We start from the raw sequence: 6,172 nt of genomic DNA on the forward strand, positions 1-6,172 counted from the left end.
TTAGCCCTTGCGCATTGGTACAAATGTGAGAACCACATCCAATATCTAATACCCATGATGCATAAGTAGATAAATTAATTTCAATAACAAAAATACCTGAAGTTGAAGTCTCTACTCCATTCTTCTTATCTTTCAGGTACTTTGGGTAGTTTCTCTTCTAGTGTCCGGGCTTACCGCAATGGAAGCAGGTGCCTTCCTTTGCTATGCCTCCACTAGGCTTCAAAGCAGGAGCAGTGGGTTTGGGTTTGGCAACTTCCTTGCCTTTCCCTTTATCACCCTGCTTCGTGGGTTTTTTGTTCTGTCTCTTTCCATTTCCGATCATCAGAATGGACTTCCCTTTTGACTTCAGATTCTGCTCAGCAGTTCTTAACATGGCTAGCAATTCAGGAAGAGTTTTATCCATATCATTCATATTGAAACTAAGGACAAATTGACTGAATCTATCTGGCAACGATTGCAAGATCAAATAAGTCGCAAGTTCCTTTCCGAGGGGAAAACCTAACCTCTCAAGGTTTTCCACATACCCAGTCATCTTGAGCACATGGGGACCTACAGGGGATCCCTCAGCTAACTTTCCTTGAAAAAGGGATTTTGAAACTTCAAACCTTTCATGCCTTGCCTACTCTTGATAGAGCATCTTCAGGTGTTCGATCATATCGAACGCTGCCATGTTCTCATGTTTCTTTTTCAACTCTGAGTTCATGGTAGCTAACATGAGGCAAGCAGTTTCATTGGCATCATCAACATGCTTCTTATAAGCAGCTATTTCTGCCTTAGGTGCAAAACTAGGAGGTTCCTCTTCGGGAACAGGTTTCTCCAAGACATATCATGTTTGAGGATAATCCTCATATTTCAATGCCAATCAGGAAAATTTGTCCTAGACAATTTTTTCTTATCAAGGATTGATCGCAAAATGTTGTTAGAGGTGTTTGTTGTCATGGTAACCTACATGAAAATAATTAAAATATAAGTATCAATAACATATTTAATTAGGTCTTTAATTAAATAGGTTCCCACTATTTTACTCAAAACAAATGACCCTCACCATTTGATTCGGAAAATCCCGTTGGAAGATTTTCTAGTGGGTCGAGATCCACATTTCACTTTGTTTTAAGTCCGCATAGGCGTATTACACAAAACTATGTTATTTAGGTAGGAACTCCTTCCAATTGTAATACAACTCTCGAATATTTTAGTTGGGTGAATAACTCCTTATTCCAATCCATCACATGGATCATTTCCAACTCTTGCTTCTAAACATATATAATCTTATTATAATTTGTTTAGTTAAGTTTGACCCATTTTTTTAGCAATTGGATATTACAATTATCCCATCGCACCTTACTAATATAGAATATGCACCTCGCGTAGGCGAAACCTACATTATTCGATACTAGTCTTGATGAGTGCTAAAACTTGGAAAGCATAAAGTTAATATTTAATTTGAGGGAATTTGCAATTATTATGATCTCACCGGCTTAATAATCATATAAATCGTCTCTCACATGCATCAACATACATACAAAATGAAACAGTTATGGCCAATAGAGCAATTGTTCTCCCAAGCCAATGAGAGAACCTAAGATAACCTAATAATGATCTAAGCTTCTCCAAGCAAGATCTTCAAGGTTGTCCTCCTTTGATATTGTATTCTTCTCTTTCTTCATAACATTACATTACATAAAAGAAACTCGTTTTACATACGAGGGAGTGAGATGAGAAAAGAAATTACATTAAGCTATTAAAAGAGAGGCACGACACGCAGGTGGTATTTTAAAATCCCAAAACAAAATAAAGGAAAACTAAGTCCATAACCGATCACCACAAGACAGTAATAATAAACACATTATTATTATTAGTTTAAATTATGTTAATTAAATAAACCAAATTAAATTTCGGTGACCGATCACACTACGCAAAATTTTAATGAACAATTCATTTGAAATTGACGTCGATTTTTGCATCAACACTTGATACTTTAAAGCACAACTCTTGCGCAGTCACAACCCTAATCACATAACTCTTTGACAGCACAACCCTTGTACCGTCATGAACCCTAACACACCAATTTCAGACCGTCAAACACACCTCTATTGTTAATTCAGTATGATCGATCAACACGTCATTGCTTCACCATACTAATGTCGGATCAAGAAGAAAATGACCATTGTTCGCTCAAAGGAAAATAACCATTAAGTGTTTGAATGAACGAAACAGAAACAATATATCATATATACCGTATTTTATATCAAGATTACTTATATCATATATTTAACTTGATCGATCTCAATTGCATAACCTATGGACGATCGATGTATCGCTGCTTCACCATACTAACATCGGATTCCGAAGCATAGTCAACATCAATCATCCAAATCGTACACACATGATGTTAAATTTAGTTACTTGTTTATTCTTTGGTTCATTTTGTCTTTTAATCGTATTAATATAGAAAATACAGAAAATAAACAGCTATTAGATGCATGGTTTCGTAAGTGGCTCTGATACCACTGAAAGAGAATAGCGATCCAAAACGAAGCGGAATTTAAAATATTCTCCTTTAGTGATCCTTGCGAATGGGCATGACCAGTGATAGAAGCGTTATCTCTTATGGCGATTGAAACCTTTGATGCAGATCTAAGGAGCGATCACGAACGTTGAATGGTGACAACGCCTCTACTCAGTCCACACGAACGGATTCCTTCAATCTCAGTGTTACCTGCTACGAATGAAGGCTTTGAGTGAGAGATAGAGAGAGAAATGAAACTTCATCTGAACAAATACTTCTGCACAAGGGTTCTATTTATAGAACCACTTGTGTGGGTTGTAAGCTAAAAAACTCACTTAAGTGTATGTGGCACATATCTTATAATATACAAAAATCACTTAAGCACGTAATAACTTACGATATTTTGTATTCTACTTAAGTGCACCGTACCTTACGATGTTCTACGATTCACTTAAGTGCACCGTATCTTATGGTGTTCCTTATTTACTCTATCTCTCATCAATCCGTCCTTTTGTGTGTGACCCTATAGGTTCTCGCGACATTGGTAATTATATTAAATCACGTATTTAACATAATAAACGGTGAGCGGTATCTACCAACACATCCCTGCTACCCAAGACACGAAAATATTATGTGGTCTGACAAATCTATTTGTGATAATACTTATGTGTATAATTACCCTTTTGCCCTTATGTCTATATTGAACACAAGGCATAGACCGCACCATCCTTGTCCGGTTCAATATTGGGCCCGTAGACATTTATCCTGTTATGCAGGATGGGTAAATTCCATCTAGGTCACTCATGTCCCTCAGCATGCTTCGTGGAGTATCCATAAACTGTCTTTACGGTCATCCGGTTACGGACAATGTTTGATCAGCAATAAAGCACTTGACTCTACATCTAGGGTCCATAGTGGTTTCAAATCGAAGGGTGGTATACACCACTATCACCATGAGAGTAACTTATGACACTTTGCATAACATTCTATATGGTATTCTCATAGTGGATCAATCCCGTATAAATATTACTCCTAATATTCATACCTATGTTTAAGACTTGATAACTCCTTATCCATGATCCATGAGATGTGATCACTAGTCTATATACATAACAGTCTTAATGCTTTAATATTATCCCACTTCACAACAAAGCTCGACTACGGATACTTTAAGAATAATGTCCTTATGTTTAATGGGATCTCATGATTAAGTCACACTTGATACATTAAACGGACTATCTATTTTAGGGACTTTATTAAACAAACATAATATAGAAAAAGTCTTTTATTATTAATAAATAATTCGATACAAGTACCAAAAGTATTGGCCTCTAGGGCTTACACCAACAGGGGAATGACCCTCTGTGACGCAAAGCACTTTTCGAAAAGCATAGTCGCATCTAGCCTGTTTCACGTCCCTCGTTTGTAAGTATGGTTGAAAACATAATCACACTTAATCGGAGTCGTGTCTTATCCATATGAATATGATTAAGGTATGGTCACGTCCAGGTGGTTTCACACGAAATACTTACAGGTACAATTGAAAGCATGAACACTTAAAGAAAAACTCGTATCTCATATACGAAGCCAACATACGCACACATCAAATTGAACCAATATTTTATTTACATAAGTACGTTCCAATCACAACCATGTCCGACCAGCTTGGCAGCTCTTCTAGACAACACATACATCCCACTATAGAAATTTCTTGTTATCATCTTCGTTCCACGCATCTTTAGGTTTTGGTTGATTTATGCCCTAAACAATTGTGCTAGGAATGAGGGAACTATTTTTGACAACTTTCAAAACTTCTACACTTTGTGACTCAAGGAACATATGCATTCTAACTTTCCAAAAATCGTAGCATTCACTGGTGAAATTAGGTGGTTTATTAATGCTATAACCTTCTCCTATTAATATTAATAGTTTAGTGGAAACCATTTTCCAAGATCTAGGAGCAATTTACTCAACTCTTTCTCTGATGCCAATTGTAACTATGAGATGCAACCTAAAAGAGGGTGAATTAGGTTTGCTAGATTTTTCCTATTTTTGTGCTAAGTTCGTTAACTTGTTAAAAAAATTCAGAAGCGTTAATGGTTTATGTTAAGTATGAAGAAGGTAAAATGCAGAATTTAAAGTGAACAAAGTAAATAATGCATAAGGATTTATATTAGTTTTCCTTATCAACTTAAGGCTACATATAGTTCACTATCTCCTTATAGGATTTTCCACTATGGTCGAAATGCTCTTTACATGACTCACACAAGCACTCTAAAAAACACCTATCACCCAACCAAGAAGGACAAATTTCCTTGTTTACAAAAAAACACCAAAATCTATAGGGGATTTTGAAGCACCCTGACTCAAAGAATCCTTTTCACAATCACTAAACACTTTGGCGATCTTTACCAAACACTATAGTGAAACAAGTCACACTAATTTTGTAATGAAATGAAGAATTTATATTATTTATACAATAATCTGATTCACGCTATGATTGTTGATTCTTATCAATATCACAATTCAAATGTATATCACTTAAATGCTCTGATTTTGTTTTGGTTTTGAAACTTTTTCTGGTTTATGAGAGTTTAGAAAGTTTCAAACCATTTTTGAAAACGAATGATATTTGAAAATGATCTTTGAATTGTGTAATTGAGAATGTGAAAGTTGTAAATTCATTTTCAATGATAAACCATCATTTATACACACTTAAAAACCTCTATGAATCAAGGCAATATGTTGGAGAGGAACCGTGAACCAATACACAACATTGCAAAGTCGCTCTTTCATGAAAAAGTGCATTGATTCAGGTGGTAATCGATTACAATGATGTTGTAATCGATTATATGCTTCCAACATTCAAAAATATTAAAATTTTGACAATGGTAAGATTACCAAAAGTCTGTAATCGATTACAAACTTGTTTTCATTGAAAATTCATATTTGAAAATGCCTAGTTCATAGGTTTCGATCTTTTAACTTTGAAAATATTTTAGCTTAGGTTTAAGTGGTAATTTTTGAGATTTTAAGTGATATAAGAGAGGAATCATAATATTTTAAAGATCAACGAGTTTAACCTAAACTTTGAAGATATTTGCCAAATGCTTTTGATCAAACATTGTCTTCATCTTTATCTTCCTTTATTATCATTGGCGTGTTTATCTTTTTGTTCGATAGCCAAGATCAAGGAGAGACTCTTCGTAAAGAAATGTGTGTTATTTATCATAAGCTCTCTACCCCATATGTGGAGACTAAAGCTTGGATACAAACCAAAGGCAACTTTCCTTTGTTAGAAGAAATGTGTGTTGATTAATTGAATGAAGAGTTGAAAAAAGAGGAAATAAAAAAAAGGCTATCTATGACATGGCACCCTGGAAATCCCCATGCCCGGATGGATTCTATCAAAACTCTTGGAGTATTGTAGAGAACAATGTCTGCAGCTATATCCAAAACTTGTGGAACAATCCATCTAATTTAACTGAGGTAAAGTATACAGACTTATGTTTGATTCCTAAACTTCCAAACCTCCAATTTGTGAATCAGTTTAGGTCCATAACTCTGTAATTCAATATATAAAATTTTGAACAAAGTATCTTGAATAGACTCAAGAATTATATAGATAGTATAATGTCTCCCTATCAAATAAGTTTTATTCCA

This window comes from Lathyrus oleraceus, chromosome 1 (assembly GCF_024323335.1).
Source record: "Lathyrus oleraceus cultivar Zhongwan6 chromosome 1, CAAS_Psat_ZW6_1.0, whole genome shotgun sequence".
In the NCBI taxonomy this organism is placed as follows: Eukaryota; Viridiplantae; Streptophyta; class Magnoliopsida; order Fabales; family Fabaceae; genus Lathyrus; species Lathyrus oleraceus.